A 19,756-nucleotide genomic window follows, 5' to 3' on the forward strand; every position below is an offset into this window, starting at 1 on the left:
CAAAAACATGGCTGTAAATCTAATGCTTGCTAAGCTGCATTTATTGAAGTGATGCCATGGTGTGCGTAGTGATTGAATTTTAGTGCATTAGTATTACAGTCTAAGTTCTCTCCCACATTGCCCAATTATTTGTACAAGTTTTAGAAGCTTAACAAATTTTCTGGAAGGGGAAGAAGCTGTCCTAAGGAGATTTTAAAGCTCAAAAGCATTTCCTAGTTCTTCCCATTACCACTTGAAGCACCAGTTATGCATCATGACAGCAATTAGATTAGACCCAGCAGAAAAAACAATAGAAGAACTAAACTGAAATCTTCACATAGCTGCATCCAGTGCAGAGTGCATGAGGCAGCATAGCCTGTACCAGCTAACAGTCAAAAAAGAGAGATAACAGGATACTCTTGCCAGCTATTTTATGTGAGGGATTTTGAGAGCCTGATTGTTGTCATGAATGAGGGCACAGTATCCCCCAGAATGATTGCGCTAGTCATGACACTGACCCACTTGTATGGAAACATCATCTGGCAAGGATATTAGTGAGCATCCTCTGCCACTTCCGCTGCTTGCCAGAAATAGTTGTTTGTCAACTGGGGAGAAAAAAAGGAATGAAGTGTGTGACAGGGAGTGGAACAAAGTGGTACTAGGAGCCCAGGAGTGCAGGAAGATGTTAAAGTAAAGGAGGAACATCTGGGCAAAGATCTGGCCCCTACTGAAGTCAGTAGCTTAATTGGCTCTTACAGGACAAGAATTTTAACCCTGACGAAGGAGGGTTTTCAGGAGTGGGATGAAAAGCACATCTGTGTGACCAAGTGGCTGGACTGTCTGAAGCTCTTGGATAGTTTTAGCTGAGGATCTTTTATCCTGCATATGCAGGAAATAGACTGAACACGACCAAAGACATTTGCATTGTTTGAAGTGCTTTTGTCTCGGTATGGAGGTCTATAGAAAGAATAGCTACAGCCATTAAAACTCAACAGGATGGACATGTCTCTTTAATAGCACATAAATGTAAACTGGCTAACTCCTGCAAGGGGTCTCCTCCTTCTTTCCCTAGACTCTGCTACTTGGGGAGATCCAAAAGCAATAATTAATGAAGGGCAAACCTTCTCACAAAGAGTGGTGACACAGACATGAGGATGCCTCACAGAAGGCTCCTAACTCAACCAGCAAGTGAGGGTTTGCTTGAACTAAATACTGATAAAATATCAATAGGCAGATGAAAGGCAGACTTTTAAAGCTGCTGTAGGAGCAACATTACTATCAGAGGAGCAAAAGAGGGAAAGTGTAAATAAGAGCAGAATCTGGTGCAAAAGTGTGAAAGCACCTCAGTCAAATAGCATGTTCTCTAGGGGGGCTATAAGACATGTTGTATTTGCATACATTAGCTCCAGCCTTCTGGCAAAACAGTAGAGGGGCTAACACTGTCAGTCCATCACACCTGCCAGAGGCAGGAAACTGCCATGGGTGTGCACCCAACAGTTACATTTCTTTCCCAAAGTAAAGTTTAAGTGGGATGTAGAAACTAAGTGGGAGATGCTGCCTCTCAGATACACAAGAAGCCACCAGTCAGAGGACACAGGACACCTCATTTCTGTGCAAAGCAGTTCACGATGCCTGCTTCTGGGTCCTAGGACACTCGGTTCTGTCTCACCCCAAGCAAAATGTGCCACATGTGTTCCCTGTGCATGGCCAGTCTGTGCCCTACAGTTTCCTTCCTAGAGCTTTAGCGATGGGTTCTTTTTCCTCCTGACTTTCAATGGGTCTGACTTGTCTTTCCAAGCCACTTCTGCTGTTGTGGTTAGGGCTTCAAAATTCTGTTTTTGCCTCCGAAGCCACTCAAAGTAGCAGGGCCAGCTGGAGATCCCTCTGCATGGCAGGGCGGCATGCTGCTGCAGCCAGGCAGGCTGGGGGTGTGACACCCAGGACAGCCACCACATCCCACCTGGAAGCTGTGGATGACAGCTTTTCCATGGTGCCTCCAAATATGATGAGACTGGGAGAAGGAACATTTTAAAGGAAGCAGCCAGGGTATCTTGCAGACAATGCCGTCTTTAAGATGGCAGAACAGTTGCTCACAGGAACAGGCAAATTCTCTCTGAGACCTTTAAAATAATATTGGAGGAAGTCCTAGAAAACAGTGCAGGGAATATTTCTGTTTTGAAGTTGTGAGTTAATTAACTGCTTAGAGAGTTTTGAAAACTTCACTAGTTATTTGTAATAACAAACTTCCCTTCTGCCTTGGAAACAGACTTTCCTCTTGGTTACAGCAATATAAACCAGAAATGAATCCATTAAAGGCAAAACATACCACCATAAAAGGTAAATTAGACCTTCAACCATCATTAGCCTGCTAAGCTTCTACTGGATAAGTCAGTGATTACTCAGGTCTTGGACTAAATTTTGTTATCACTTTCAGAAATTTACCTCCCGTGTACTTCAGCTCTCATGTACAGGAAACATAGGGTAGAATTTGGCTGGTTTAATTCTAGAAAGGCTAATTTTTCATTGCCCTGACAGTACAAAGGTCATTAAAGCTGGTCATTAATTATATTTCCATGTAATTTAGATGGTCATGACTTAAGTGGTAATCCATCTTAGAGGCTGTACTTTTTAGATGGCAAAAAAGTCAGGCTCAAGAAATTTCCATTATTTAGAGATTGACAAAAGAACACATTTGAGAAAGCTGGGAATAACTGCAAAAGATGAAATTACACTAGCAATTTAAGTTAATAGTCAACTATCTGTGATCACTGTGAACATAACACCACATGATACAATGGATATGAAATGAATTAAAACTACAACCTACAAGTTTTGATTATATCTATAGACCTCTTTTGAATGAGGAGCTGAATTAAGTTTATAGGAATGACCAACCAACTATAAAATATCTAGATTTTTCCACTTTAAATTCTTACTATGTTGTGTTTTATTTCTGCACTCTTCAGGACTTAACTTATATTTCTGCAGTTAAAAGGGCAAAATTCTTTAAAGAGGTCATTTTGAACTCCACTGACCACTGATTGCATACCATATTTGTAAAACTAGAGGGTATATAAATCTGCTTTTCAGTACCTGAATCTTTTCAGATGCTGTAAAAATCTTACTGTGTCTATAAAATTCATCCCAGAGGAAGTGGTGTAAAGCCTGATGTGATAAAATGCATCTATCTCAATATATGCATTTGTTAGTGTGTGCAGAAACACCCCTCATCAGTCACTAGCAAGGACATGTTTACTGGCTGTCTTAAACATCAGCTTGGACTGGTTAGCAATTTTTACAAGCAAGAGCACTGTGTATAAGAGTGTGAAGTCAAATGAATTGTGGATAGCTTTGCTGAACATCTAATTGACTGATCAACACAGATGAATGAAGAGCTGAGAAGAAACAGCGAGAGAGTGAGTCCAAGAAGAAAACAATTACAGGATGATTTAGACTGGGCTGATTGCGTGCAAGAACTCTGCTGTTAGCAAGAGATGGCTGAAATAAGAAGGTGCACAGCCAGATTGTTACTTAGCAGTAGGCTGCTGGACTGCTTATTAGAGGTTTGACTTCTTTTTCAGCTTTACTCTTTTTTCAGCTTTAGAGGTTTGACACTATATTTTAAACTAAGCTTGGGAAAATAAGAGCAGGCTGCAGCCCACTACACAGAATTGAATCTTTCTTTGAAAGCCCAGATGTGCTCTCCATGCCTGTGGACTCCAGCCTCATACAGCAGCAGAAACGCTGCTGCAATGGGCAGAGGGATTGTGCCTGAGATATTCCACCCATGGCCCACAACGCTGATGTGTCAACATGTTTCTGTTATCCAAAATTCTCCTGGAAAGATTTGCCTCCCACCATTAGGGCCTCCAGGACGTCAGGAGAAATCTCTGAACTGAATGCCAAGAACCGAGCATTTTGCACTCAATATGCTGCCCTTCATGTCGGGCAGTATTAAGGGTTTCAGCTACTTTGCTGCTACAGCTGGAGTGTTACAAGGAAAGTTTGTGTCCACATGGCCTTAAACGTACAGGGTAGTTTATTCTACCTGTGAGTCATAATAACATAACAGCAAGGCAGAAGCAAGGAAAGGCTTTCACCCTGCACAGTAGCACTGCTTTTCATGCTGATAACAGGTCCACAGAAAAAGGTGGCAGTCTTAGAAAGGTATTATTGGAAAGACACCCTTGGAGAAAGCAATTGTATGATATAACTTGGAAGGAAAGATGGAAGTTGCTACTTCATTCTGGGAGTAATACATAATTCTCTCCTAGATGATGTGGGGCATGTATGGATGGGCAATGGGAATGTATTTTTTTATACAGCTTTTTCTATTTCCAGCTGCATACAAGGTGGGTGGAAAAATTCTACCTTAAGAAAATAGGGGGATATGAGCTTGGGACTAAGATAACCTTATGTATTTTTGTCTGAGAATATTTGAATTTTTTGCTGAGCTGAAACACGGACCACACATGGAGTTTTCTGGGGAATGGCAATCCTCTAAGTACTGGCTGTGCTAGTCTAATTTGATGAGAGACAAGAGAAATCAGGTATTTCTTATCCCAAACACAGACTGGGGTGTGCTTAGGGCCTAAGGGATCAGCAATAAAAACCTCTGGAAATTAGATAAATTATACATTTTGTGGGTTAATTTCTGCTCTGTTGCATTACAGTCTCCTCCAATTAAAATCTCAGTGAAATTTGCCCCTCTTAAATAAAAATTAGGATTCTGTGACATTTGAGTCATAAGCAAGGTCACAGTAATAGTTACTCCTTTTTCAGCTTCTCTTCATCTACAGAGAAACGTTGAGGTGGCAGAAATCCACTGCAGCTGCTCATGGCCATTGTTCCAAGGCTTTTTGACACTTTCCTGAATGCAAAGTTGGCCCTTGGAGGCCCTTTGAGATAGTTTTCATGCTGTGCTCTGCTAGCTGATTGCTGTCTTGAGCCAACCCTGTGAACCTTATTCTAAAATAAAATAGGAATATGACACTTGAGAGAAGGAAAGCAAAGGGGCTGGACTGAGAAATCTCTGATACTTTTCTTGTGGTCTGTGACTTTCATCTGGTCCCTGGTAAGTCTCTAAATAAAACAAAATATTTTGAGTTGGAGAATAATCATCTAGGTAGCTTGCCTGGTAAAAAGGTGTGGTGGACAGTCCTGCTCCTGACCTCATGGAGGAGGATTACTGGAGACATCCCCTCCCATCTTTCTTCTAAGCAAGAGAAGCAGGACACTGTCCTTCTTTCTGCTCCTCCCCATTCCATATCCCACCTGTGAGGCGATCATTCAACATGACATTGCATGAAATAGGTCTTCATAAACATGATCTCTCTTTAGGAAATTATCTGCAGGCCAGGCATATCTTCATGAAACCTCATATTCACACATGAAACCTTGTAGTGGCTCTCTGGTCCCGGCAAACCCATTTCCTGTTAGTGCAGCTCCAAAAGGCTGCTCTGGCAGGGAACAGTGACCAGGCTTTTGCCCCAGACATGGTTATTGGGCTAACACATCTTCCCAGGTGCCTTTCTGTTTCTTTAAGGTCCTAACTCCATGGGGGACCTCAAGGACAACTTGGCAATGGAAACGGCTGGTCCTAAACACCATTCCCCCATTTTCCTTGCAAGAGCCTGCAGTACAGTGGCTGCACCTGTTGTTTCTAGCAGCTTAGTTCTTTCTATGCTAAGGTAACTTTTTCTTTTGTAGATATCCTCCATGCATTTGTCAAGGACACATTTGTTGTAAAACTTTAAAAGGTAAGTGGCCCTTTGTTTCAGTGTTTTGGTTTTTTTTTTCTGTTTTTTTTGATGTAGTAATCTCTACTAAAGAGACATTTTAAAATTCTATGTATGTCCCAGTGTCATTGCAAATTATTGCTTTTTAGGCTGCAGTTGCTTTCCAAATTGGTTATGCCAGAGCAAGAGTCTGATAGAAAAAAAATAAATATCTGAAATAACTTTTTTAAAGCAGCTATTATTAAGAATGAGAAAAAAAGGAAAAAGAAACCAATGGTTGGGAAATACTGTGATTAGTATCTAATGCACTTCACCTGTAAAATAGGAAATGACCAGTATTTTAGAATATCTTTCCACTTACTTACACAGCAATCCATTAGATGAGCAGTGCAGTATACTGGTAAATGCTGTCTTCGCTTTTAGAGCTACCTGGAAGAATTAATTCTGACAGAGGGTTCAAGAGGAAAAGATATGTTTTCAGAAAATGCCCTTTGGAGGCTTTGCAGGTTGGATCAAAGAGAAGCAAAGGAAATAGTCAAAAGTTTGGTGTTCTGACATTTGCTACAGGAGATTTGTCAGGTGAAACTGCTGTTTCTGTCTGCAGCTGGTGCAAACCACATGCAAGATGCATTTCAAATGCCAAATACCAGGTTTCAGAAATGTGAGACAAAAGTTTTTTCTTCTGTACAGTGAAGACTGCAAAGACTCTGTTTTCCCTTGTCAGCCATACATGCCCAAATACCCTTGGTTATTGAAATAATTGCCTGGAGGATACACCCACCGCAATATGGAAAAAGCATACGCAGGTCTTTCTCTCATTCTCTCACTCTCTTTTCTTGTCTAACATAATCTCTTCTCCTATTCCCCAATGAAAGCAATAGAAAGTTTTTCTTGTGTACTTCCCTGTGGTCACTTGTGGGTGGGCATAAATTAAGTGATTATTGCTGCTATACTACTCTCTTGAGGGAGGGATTAAGCCAGATTGGAAACCCAAGAAAGGTCAAGAAAGGGAAAATGTAGCACCTGTACATTAACTGAAAGTGCATGCTGACCTTCCACACGACATGTCAAACACCAGCTGCACTGTACAAAAACTAACTCTTGTTCCCAAGCACCATTCAGCAAAGTCTCAGGGTGGGAGTTTTTATTCCAATTACTTTTCACTTTATTGTGCAATGCAGTATTTACTCCCATGGCCTCACAGTCAGCTGTTTTCCAAATCTGTAATTCAAGGTAAGTCAATAAATGGTTGTTGGAGAGGAAAATCATCACAATCAAATAAGTGCTCTGTTTCAACATGTATATATGGGCAATGGTTTTCAAGAGGAAGGGTGTGAACAATAAAAGCAGATTAAACCCACAGATTAATCAAAATTCAGGCAGTAAGATTCAGCTCTCTGAGTTAAAGTGCTCCTTTACACAGGGCTAAGCAAGATCCCTGCATCTGAACCATCTCAAATTCCTACAGAGACCATGTGAACATTGGAGTCTGTCATGACCTTTCTGGCCCCTGCCAAATTAATAAACCTAGTTTTATTGCCTCTGCATCTCAGTGTAGCTGGAAAGCCAGATCCTCTGCATCCTCACCAGACTCCACAGGCAGTCACACATGGAGACCCCTGCACTGAAAAGTAGCCCTCTCCCTCTGTGTTCTCCCCACCTTCCTCAACATGGGAAGATGTTAAAGAAAGTCTTTTAGTAGCTAACGGTGTTTCATCATAGCAAATTCTGTTCCCAGTGTATTAATGACTGCTGTGTAACAAGCTACTTAATATCCCCAGGCCTTATTCTGCAGTGCTTGCCACCTTCTACAGGGACTCCTTTTGAGGCTAGTGAAAAATACCCAGATCACTACCTCAGTAGTACTTTATACTCATTTTGTACTGTTATAAATGACACTTCAAGGCACTGAATAAAGGCTATTCAGGACCTACTACATAGACACAATGATGGTTTTGATCTCTTTCAGGTTCAATTGCTTACATGCAAGATGTCATGGTATCTACAGTTCTTCCATGACTAGATTTCCTCACATGTTCAAACAAAAAAGGAAAAAAAAGAAATGTTATTCAATGCCTGGCTGTATATTTCATTAGGACATTATCCTGTGTGGATCTCACCCATTTCCTAGACTTTCTGTTCTTGCAAAACTTTAAGCCTGTTGTACTCTACTGAATTAGTACACAACTAGCTGGATAAATAGCACCAGCCTTCTTAATTTCTACCTTTCAGAGTTACCTTCAGATAGAGAAGAACATGGGAATTTGCTTTAAATATAACTTATGATTTCAAACTGAAAAGGAATGCAAAAGCGCAAAGTGATGGCTCAAATTGATTCTTTCTCTGCTCGCAAAGGACTCGTTTCTCTGTGTGTGTGTGTGTATGTATGTGTGTTTTAAAACAGGTAATTAACTCTGCTTTTTAAGGAGAGAGGGAAGATATACTATTTTCACTCATGAGGCTATCACATGCCACTTTATATCTGGTCTCAGGTGATCTCTGTTAAGACCCTTGTGCCAAAACACTTTACTCTTCTGACTGTAAACAGGTTTCACTTCTGTGTTCAGCAGAGCTGGAGACAGATCTAATCCTTGACATCATTAAAATGCCTGTAGAACAAAACTTTAATACCCCATGGGACATTTCTATATGTATATTTTATAACATGATTTCCATATACCTCAGCCCATAAAACTAACTCCATAAAAGCATACTTTGAAGGAGAACTTATTCTTAGACACTAAATCAGGTGAACACAATTTTATATGGTGTGCAAAATAGATCTCTTTGTCAGAAAAGGTCTTGAACTAAGCTTAGATCCAGGTTGGAACTCAAACAGTCCAAAGTTCAGCTTGGCACTTGGTTTTGTTCTAAGCCCAAATCCCTCCAAATTTCCTAGGAGCTTGAGTCACTTGCTTCCCCCTTTGCCTTGGTGTGGGTGGTTCAGACTCCCATGGACTGACCCCTCCTTGGAGCATTTAGCTCTGTCTTGTTCTTCATGCGTGTGTTCACAAACAACTGAGTGGTATTTCTTGCTCCATCTAAAATTTGCAAGTAGTGCGTGCCTTTTTCACCATGGTGTTTACAGGTGCTCTTCAGCCCTGACAGACAGATTGCCCACAATAATTTTTCCCACCACAGCTTGTTACAGTGAAGTCTCATTACCATCTGCAGACTGGCTGCAGGGGGGGTCTGGGTCAGGCTACTATTGAAAACAGAGGGATTTCTTCTTTGGTCCAACTCATGGAGACCAACGGGTCTTGGGAACAAAAGGGTTCAAATCCCAACTTCTGTAACTGAATAATTTAACTGATCATCACACTTTCCACTATAGGAACTTCTGTTATTCCCGCCACTGCCCAGAGGTGTTCATATTTCAGTTACTTGGCATGGTAACAAAATCAGGTAGTATTAGCTAAATAAAATTATGCCAATTCATGGCTAAACAGCAGGGAAAGCAAAGCTGCCTTCTGATTCTCTGAGTGATTGACGAGATGGGGTAAAAAACTCTTTTTAGCTCATGTGTTGCTCTGTAGAGGCGTCACTACCCTGCAAATCCCTGATGGCAGACTTTCAGAGAGCAGACTGAGTTGTCTTGATGAAGGAATAAGGTACCACATTCTCATTAACAGCCTTATAAATGCCCTACCTAATTCATAGTTTTATCATGCACCTTCCCTAACTTATGCTTGGCAGCCACTGTAGGTGACCATCCCACTCTGCCTGCAAGGGTAAACCCAGCAAAATAGGAATTGCCACAATTCTAGTGCAACATGGTGAAGATGGTGTTACAGCTGAGCCCCACAGTAGTGCATGTGCATCTGAAGAGTGCTTCCCTGCATAGCAATGATTTCCTTCCTCTCCTTTCACCCACGCTCTTGAATATCCTGCTTAACTCCTGCCGCTATCTCTACCTTTCATTTGGTGAAGAATCCCCCCCCTCCATGCACTTAGAAGTCTCTCCTGCATATTTTCCCAATCATTTGCCAGCAATCTTCACTCAGCAAGACTTTTAAAGAGGTGGGAACCAGACTTTTCCCTCTGGCATCAACAAGGGCAGAGTCCAGCAAGAAGCCACTCCTGCTCCGTCAGCAGGTTGCATAGTATCAGCAATGCAATTAACCTAATGCCAGAAACTATAATGTGCCCAGCCCTTGCCTGTTCCACCCATATTTTTCTCCCAATGAAGTGCCATAGCATCCATTGCTAGGTACTTCATTGAACCTTCATTTAATCCCTATCCCTAGCTGAGGCTTCACCATATGCAGTTTTCTTTCTGTCATCTTCTTGGATCTGCAGAAGTTAATTATATGAGCGAGCACCAGTGACTGAGATAAGTAGCATAATACAGTTGACATGTAGGCCTTCCTGGTATGAAGCCTCCATTGCCACCTCGTCATGACTGGGGCTTCCTTTTTAGTGGTCCATCAGCTAGGTCTCCTTTCCCAGTGCCCTTCAGACAGCTTTTCTTATGGGGCTCTTTCTTCCTACACAAACACCTCCAAAGAGGGAAACCAAGAAGAGCCACAGTCCAGGTGTAGCTGTTGCACCCTGAGAGGAAGGCAATCCATGGCAGTGGTAAGGACTGTTTGGCAGCAGAGTGTCTTTGACCCTGTTCAAGGAGCTCAATTTTCCTCCTGCTCACTCTTTCCCTCCCTCCCATCCCTCTCCCCCAAGGATCATCTCCAAGTGTTCTTAGTGCTTTGCAGGAATCACTAGCTTGGGGAATGCAAGGTGATGTGCACACACTAAATGAGTGCTTCTTCTTCCCCAGTCCCAAATGCTATAAAGGAGGCATGGCATCAGCACCTTTTTTTTGGAGGGAAAAAAAAAAAAAAAAGGAAGAATATTTTAGATTCTGTAACCTCTGAAAAACCCAAGAGGACCTATGTTGGAGTCCATCCAAATGCATGGAGGTACTTCAACCTCAAGTGCTTCATACAAGTCTGAGACTAGTTAAAAGAAATATGTGGAGACACCATCTAAAAGAATAGTGAAGTATAACAGACAAGAACATTTTAAAAGTGCTCCACAAACTTATTTTTCAGCAATAATTATGAGATTCTGAAGTGACAGTTCAGGAGGGAACGAGCATCTACAGAGCCTAGACGGAAAACTCATCATCCCTGTCTTTCACAAGCAAAAGTTCAGACACTTCTTGGTTTCTATTTGGCAGCAATGAGATGAGGTCACTGAGTAGACAAAACTAATTATCAAGCCACTAGAGAAGCTGCAAATTAGATTGTGAATAAATGCACCCACGACACTGATATGGGAAATCCATACTTAATTTCTGTAGACAGTGCCCTTGTACTGAACGTAACTAGCAAGTTCCATCATCCCCCCAGCGCTCGTAACCACAGAATCATAGAATTATACAATATGAGGTTGGAGGGGACTTCAAGGATCATCTGGTCCAACCTTTCTTGGAAAAAGCACAGTCTAGACAAGATGGCCCAGCACTCTGTCCAGCTGAATCTTGAAAGTGTCCAGTGTTGGGGAATCCACCACTTCCTTGGGGAGATTATTCCAATGGCTGATTGTTCTCATTGTGAAAAATTTTCCTCTTATCTCCAGCTGGAATCTCCCCAGAAGTAACTTGTGCCCATTATCCTTTGTCTTTTCCATGTGACTTGTAAAAAAGGAGTCTCCATCTTCTTTGTAGCCACCTTTTAAATACTGGAGCATGGTGATAAGGTCTCCCCTGAGCCTTATTTTCTCAAGGCTGAACAAACCCAGTTCTCTCAGCCTTTCCTCATATGGCAGGCTTCCCAGTCCTTTGATCACCTTTGTGGCCCTTTTCTGGACCCTCCCCAGCCTGTCCACAACTTTAACATTCATTCTCACCACTGGAAGGGTTTTTCCTGTGCCTAAACAAAGATTTTTTCACTGATATAAGAAGAGCTCTGTGGAAGAGTGGAAGCATCCTGAGCACACAGACCCTACAGGGAAGGACACATTTGTATTTCATCATTTCAAACAGAGGTATGAATAGTTTTTTTCAGATGATTGTTGACAAAAAAACTAAGTAATTCATTTTATCTCTTTGAGAAATTAAGATTAGGTACACTTCAGAACAAAGCACCATTTCAAAATGGAAAGTAGAAGCATTTTGAGAACAGGCAAAATAAGTATTTAGACTGAATTTTAAAACTTTCTCTCTTCCCCCACTCTCCCTAAAATGATCATCATCATTTAACATGTTTTAATACCTAGTTTTGGTCACGCTGCATCTGGCCATTTTTCTGTCCAAGAAATTAAATTTCTTTTTCTGGTTCTTGCTTTGCATTTCTAGATTTTTTTGACTAGATTCATTTTCAACAAACTTTATAAAATATTTGATGCCTCCAATCCCATCTGAGAGTACAGATATTTTTATCCTTGGTTTCAGAGTAAGAAAGAAAAGGAGACCACAAAGCCAAGGTTTAAAGCCAGCATCCTCTTCCTTTGTTCATTCCTGTAAGTAATATTTTCCTATTTCTAGCATGTGGGTCTCCCCTCTTAACAACATATTATTCTTAATATGTTCAGCAGGAAGAAAAGTGATTTTTCTGCTGTACATCTGGAATCTAGAAACGACCAGAGCAGCTGCCTGAACCCTCTACACCCTAAAACTCCCTCATGGTTCAGCCTTGCTATGGACTGAAAAAAACAGACAACCTTGCAAACGGACATAGTTTCCAACTGCATCTGTTTGCCTAGAAGAAAAAAAATTATGAATTATTCTGTGTAATCATACTCCTATATTACGACTCCTGTCAGCTTATATTATATGCAAATAACAAACCAATCTCAGTCCCACAAATTTTAAAGGAGAATAAAATCCTGTGAAGTCTATAACATATTAGCTGAATGGAACCAAAATAACAATCCATCTAGCAAGGAGAAAACCACACTTATTCTATGGAAAAGGACTGTATTCTGCTTGATCTGGAGAGTAAAAATATATAATTTATAATATGAAATAAGAGCAACACTATCCCCAGTGCAGAGAGGAAAAACACAGCTTTTAGAGTAAATCTCAAAGGATAAAGGAGTTACTCAAAAAATCATGTGAATATGAGTCCTTGCTAACATTTTTCCACTCGTCACTCTACTATTTTTCACATTTTTTAATGTTTCTTTGGTTGCATTTTATACTGTATACTATATATCAGGGCTCCTTAAACCATCTTATGTTTTAATCTTGGCCCAAGATCATGGTACAAATCTTGGCACAAAAGTTTGAGACAATGCCACCTCCAACTGTCTGTCCACCACTTCTGTTGCATGTACCACCCAGCAGCAGATGCATCCTCACCACCAGGTTTCCTTGCCTTGCTGGGTGTGTGGTGTATAATCATGGTGTATAACCATGATATTACGTGCACAATGCTGAGTGATCCAAACAGCCACAAGCCAGCTCAGCCACTGAGAGATTGGGAAACGGATCCAGCTGTAAACTTTTCTCCCCGGGTTAGTCTTTAGGTGGATTTGCTCTCCAGGTGCCATGCAGAGTTGTGCTGCACATTCACATGTAACGGATGTGCAGAATGGAGCAGACAAGCTCTACAAGACAGGAAAGCCATTATTAATTATCTCTTCAAAGCTCACATATTAAGTGGAAACACATAACACACAGACTTTGCAAGTGTCTCTAACACAAATTCACTGAACTTTAGGTGACACTGGATACTGTAGTAAACAAGGCTCAGACCAGAGCAATAATGCAATCTCATGCTGTCTCCTGCTCTAGCCTCCTCATCACTCTGAATTAGTCTTAAACATAGGTCAGATCTTTATGAAAACCCATTCTGTTCCTTTCCCTACCGCATGAGGTTTCTCCTCTTCTTCTACCCTCTTCTATATTTACCCTTAGTCATCTATCTTTTTCCTTTACTCTATCAAAAATGGCTAGAGAGAAGTGTTTTCTGTTATTGTCTCCCTTTGATGCCTCCACAAGCCTCAACAGGTATCTCTGGTGATGCTGATGTGAATTTAGAAACAAAAATACTGTAAGTATACTGTGAGAATACACCAAAATATCCCCAAAATGACAACCCACATTTTATTCCAGTCAAAAGAATTTTCCCTTCTAGTTAACTGTGCACCCACTGAACCAATCCCTTCTTTAACTTTGGCCATTCCCTCCCACCAACTGCTCACCCTCTCTAGTGATATCACACTTGGTCTTCATTCTACAGCTTCTAGCCCTCCTCAGGTACCAGGACATATTTAGCATCACCAGACAAGAGCTTTCCGGTTGTTAGCTACAGTATTAAACGGACATACCTTGTCTTGATCAATAATGCAGTGTTGTGTACATATAATGAGTGCTGTCTATGCACAGCTTTGCTCAGCAAGGTGGACTAGGTCATCAGCAGGAATTTGTGATTTTGTCTCTACTGGTGGCTGTTCAAGAAAGAAAGATCAGCCCCTCTAACAGATATCCTCTTCCCTAGCCTAAAGTGCAGGCAGGACAGACATCCTCTTTCAGGAGTCACAGGCATACCTTTTAACTTGTGATTGCATCTTTAATTGCAGTGTGTAAACTGACCCATGTTACTGTTACCTACACGCGGACCCACTCACAAAACTCATCTCCAATTCAATCTAGAGAGATGAAAGTGTCAACATCTAAGTGAAAGTTGCAAGAAGCTGCTGTATGCCTTCCTGTATTGAAAAAGGACCAAAAATTCTTTTGAAAATTTTATCCAGAGGGATTTTCTAGGTTTGTCTTACATGCAGTTTTACATACACACACACATACGCATGCATGTACACACACACACACACACACACACACACACTCTCACGTATATTTTTTTTCTTCCCTCACATATTTCCACCTTACTGGAGTAAATACAGTTTGTGTATGGAGAAATATAGGTTTGCAAGCTTTCCAAGATAACAGCATTGTCTTGATATTAGACCATATTTCCTTGCTTTCTGCCACCGTCATTTCAAGAGTTTATCATTAAAATAAAGCTCTTAAAAAGCAGCCAAGAGGATGCTTTTTTCTCCATAACCACTATTGTTTTCAAAGGAAGGAACAAGATGAAAGTTTAATGACTTAAATACAACTCTCTGAATAAGATTCAAGTAGAACAAAAATAAATATTAAAAAACAGGCCACCATCATCTCTAGACTCCTTTACCTGAAAGAAAACATATAGTTTTACAAGTAGTTAAACAGTGCTGAGCCTTCTTGAAGGTCCAAGAAGAGGTCATTCTTCTGTGAAGCTCAAGATCTTGCAACATTACCTCTACAGTTAGTAAAAAAGGAGAAGTGATCCAAAACTATGACCATTCTTGGCAATCAACAGCCTATGAAAGTGCCGAAAACCTGAAATCCAACATCTCATTGAAAGAACTTTTGCTTCTTTCCCTGTTTTGCCATTTCTCCACCCACCAGGCTTTCATCCCTTCAGCTTGAAGGCACCACATGTGTCAGTAGTATTTTCAATGGCCATGTGGAATAGTTGTTCAGTACAGGAGGAGGAGGTGTCAGCAAGTTAGAAGTCTAACAGGAGCACATGCAAGACTTCGTTCTGTAATTTATCCACGGTTTCCCACCTTCTAATCAGCCCTGAACAAGATGTATTGAAGTTGTCTGACAAGGACACAGTCTTTCGGTTCTTGGAAAAGGGAAAAAAAAGCCACAGTTAGGCCTAAGCTTTTTAACTGGAATTTCTCACTTCCCTGGTTATTCTCCAGGCTTGCTTTTGCTATTAAGCAATCAAGTCTCAGTGGACAATAGAAAGGTTTTTGGTTTTGCACTGAATTTAAGTCTTCTGTAAACTCCAAACAGCTCAGCAAAAATCAAGGTTCTACAGGATTTTCCACCTTCAAAATGCTGGTGGAGGCTTTCTTTCAAGCTTCAATGCTACCACTGCAGTAATTAAGCTGACTGAAGATGTGCATATGCTGTGCTATAAAGGGAGAGCTGGCACCCACACTCTGTTTATGTTAAATTGATATTTGATTTACTATTAATAGTCCTTCGAAAAGAAATGAAATGACAAATCCTGTATATTGGTCTCAGAGTTGCACGTTTCTCATACAACGTGCTGCAATATTTGTACAGCACACAGAAAAGACAGACGCAAGTCTGTATCTATATCCCATCGCCTGCTCCAACCAGCACAGTATGAGAGTTCATTAACTTGATCGAAAGCTGAAGTGCCTTTTCTCCCCAACCCATTAAAGAGATACAGATTTGAACTGGCAGAGTCTACTTTGTACCTGCTCAAACAGCCCTCTAAATCACATCCTCATCAGTGGCTCTAAGCCACGGAGTTGGACTGTGGCTTCTATAAAATGTTTGTTTTTCAGAAGTTGCTAAATTCATCCTTCAGCCTCTTGGATACCTTGCGACAGGAGGCACTCAGACAGCTTCTGCTGCAATGCTATCCAGACATGCCTGCCAAGGGGTCTCGCCCTCCGCAATGGGCATGACTGGAGTGAACAGCTAAGCCTGCTGAAGCCTGACGTGAATTGTGCCTAATCAATCCCTTTGAAAATCCCCGAGGTCCTCCTCAGACCTTAGTAGGCAGTTTCTATAAAACATGAAAAAAGTAATTTGAATTGAGGCAATGGTCAGGTTAGATAAACACAGCAAGAGAAAGTCCTCCACAGGCAGAGAGCTTGCTGCTTTTTGGCTTTCCACACCCCACTTCACATTATATGGCATTCAAAGAGTAGATGCTGAAACAGGCTAAAACGGTGTCTGGCTAAAATATATCTCCCAAGCTGTCTGCAGTTCTTTGGTATTTCAGGTGTCCTTTTCTGTCTCTGCCTATTCAGCTCACCAGTCCATGCTGGCACTAGCTAGTGGGGTGACTGAGCTGTGCAGGGCAGCAGCACCCCATCCCTCTGCATGCTGCTGGCACACAACACCCACAGCATGGCAGCTAGGGAAGCCTTGAAAGGGGGAAAGAACAACTGAAGCACCAGGGAGATGCTGTATCTCTCAAAAATTGCAAATGGGCTCTGTGAGGCAGAGGAGGAAAAGCAGGGACTGCCAGTTAGTGCTGTGCAGAGACCTGCCAACCAGCTGAGGAGGGAACGGATGGTGCCTGTCCCTCTGCAGGGACAGGGGACCAGTTGGCAAAGGCAAGAGAGGAGACGGCTGTATTTTTCTATGGCTAGACAAGGGAATATAACTTACCTGTGGGGTCTTTTATTTATCACGGGCCCACCACAAAAAGATGCTGCATTTTGCAAATCTTTATGTGTGCACAGCAGAACACAAGCCAACTCTCTAGAAAATCACTGCAGGACATAAACAGCAATATACGTCACAGTGTCTACAACTGCAGTAGCAAACTGAAATGGTCCAGGGCATGGATCCAATCACTGGCACCTGAGTATCTGCACTGTTTAACTGTTGGTGTGCTTATTGGCACTGTTTTGGCCTGGGCCAACTTTCCCAGGCAACGCCAGGGCAAGTTTTGGTGCTGGGAATTTTTCACAATAGGCAGTATTGATGAGGTTACTTCATTTTTGGAGGAAGACAGCTTACCTACATGGTTTCAAGCTGTGCCACTTGCTGGCAGGGCTGGAGAAGGAGCCCTGGGCTGGTTTATTTGCTGGTAGAGATAGAGCCACTGAGGCCAGAACTGGCCTGCTTCTGTGCAAAACTTTGTAATTATTGTTATAACTATTTTTAATAATGAGCCATAGCTATGCTACTAAGACAAGCAAATATGCTAAAACACATGCTTGGAAATTTATTAAAGTGGTGAAAGAATAAGTCAGATGTATTTGATGCTGCATAGCATATCTGTATTTGTTTTTATGCTAAAAAAACCTGCCAAATGCTAAATTGAGTAGTTTATAAAACCCATGCTTCTCAGACTTTACACATTTTATTTTCTTGTCTGTTGGGCTCTGGAAGGTTGGCTGCTCCCGATCTAGGACAAGCAACATTTAACATCACAGCAACCAGCAGTGATCAAAGCTACTTCAGCTGAAAGTTCATTTTTTGCCTGTGATACCGAGTATTACTTGCCGCAGTGCACACCGACTGTGTATGATGCTTTCCTCCAAAGGGATAAGTCCTCAGTGAGACACATGGCACCAAACAAGCTAACTGTGCTTGTTGTTTACAATATCTGCTCTGAGAAGTAGTTCTGCTGCCAGCAGAAATGCTGCCAGTGGCGAGAAAAGTTCCTTAAAATGTCAAAGTTATCATTACTCTCACATCATCAAAGACCTTATTGAGACAAATCGCAGTGATGTTCACCTCTTCCTGAGGATTCTGCCTGTCAGAAGGCTCAATTCCTCCATCTCCCAAACCACAGGCTCCTTTCCCGTGGCAGCTTCACATGACACATGCATGATGCACCTCCATTCTGCAAACCACAGGGATGCAGTGGGAGGAAGCGGATACCCTGAGGTACATTTCTCTTTCTTTTTCAGATTGCTGCCAGTGAGGCGTTCCCTATAAGTGTCTACAGAGTTTTAATCCTTCTTTAAAACCTTATCTTGCTGTGATGCTTACAAAAACCAACCTGCAACACAGTCAATGCAAAAGTTGAGACAGGTGCTCATCAAGTTGCTGTGACTCCACCAGACACACTGTCCTTCCAACAGACTCCCTCAGGACATGCTCCTCAGTGCCTGAAATTAGGTTTTCAGAGGAGTTCTTCAGAATAAAGGCCCCCTTCTCTCCATCAGCAGAGAGAGAGTCTAGCAAGATGGGTCACCCTGGGTTACGGTCACTCTTCTTTCCCCTCCCTCTACCCCATTTCCACACTGTTTGAGTTCCTCAGCAGCCTTTCAATAGAAATCAACAGGAAGGGCAGGCAAGGCTGATCAACATTGCACATATCAGGAGGTGCTAGTGCAGTCATCAAGAACTGGCACATGGGTTTCTGCCCCACGACAGAAAGACAACAAGGATGTTACACCACACATGAAAGTTTCAACTCAGCATGGGTGAAAAGACTCCAAGAAGCAAGGCTCTGTTACAGGTAGCATGATGCTGCTGCCTTCAAGTCAACCACTCCAGATTTACACCTATGTTGCCCTTTGCATCCCTTCTTCCAAAGGAAGCATTGCAGCCTTGGATTAATAATTCCCATTAAAAGAAAAAGAAAGTGATATTAACAGATCACAATCACCTGCAAATCCTTTGGAAAAGAAGAGCTCCTTATCAATATATGTAAAATCTTGAAATAAATTCAGTATGTTATTTATTCTCTGTGATGATAAGCAACTTGTGTATTGGTTTGGGATATTCTGTGATAATGGAAGATAATTTTCTCATTTTAACTGACAACATTAAAACCCGGGGAGCCTTTTCATTGACTAGTTCATTTTCATTTATCCCACACAGCCAAATGACAATTGAAAACAATGCAGCACAGCAGTGACACAACGGAATAATTCTGAAGGCAGATTTTACAGAAGTAAACACCAATAAATGTTGTTGGTTTTTTTTCTTCCAAACAGTGTACAAACTTGTTTCCATCAGCCATTTCAAAAGGCAAGTTCTTGGGTTTGTGGTGGATGTCATAACTGTAAGTTTAGCAAACATGTGCGTGGAAATCTGATGGGTTATTTATAAAGGTCTCCCATGTAAATATTGATGAGCCAACTGTTCAGCTAAGTTACTCAGCATACATATACTATACATGTGAACCAGAAACCTAAAAAGCTTAGCCAGCAAGGAAACTCTCTGGATAAGAAAAGACAATCTTTGCAGCCTGCAGGCCTGTAGTTGTAGTTTCCCAGCAGAAGCAGTATCAAGACAGCTAATCTTAATGTTCAGTTCTTTGTTTCCTACAAGTATTTCCTGACAGTCATCTGTCCTTAGGTTCTTATCTTAAGTCTAACTGCAAGTGGACCACAGTCCACATGTTTGTACCTTTGTATCCCATTCACAGAAATCATATAGAAGCAGGTCAGAGCCAGGTAATATATGTGGTGCAAAGGCCTATATCTTACATCACTGGCATATGAAGGAATAGAGAAAGAAAAAAAAGGGAGTTTGTGGCCTAAGGAGCAAGATGAAGGGCTAAAACTTTCTTCCCACAATGGATAAATGCAACAGG

The sequence above is a fragment of the Strix aluco genome, chromosome 3 (genome assembly GCF_031877795.1).
Source record: "Strix aluco isolate bStrAlu1 chromosome 3, bStrAlu1.hap1, whole genome shotgun sequence".
In the NCBI taxonomy this organism is placed as follows: Eukaryota; Metazoa; Chordata; class Aves; order Strigiformes; family Strigidae; genus Strix; species Strix aluco.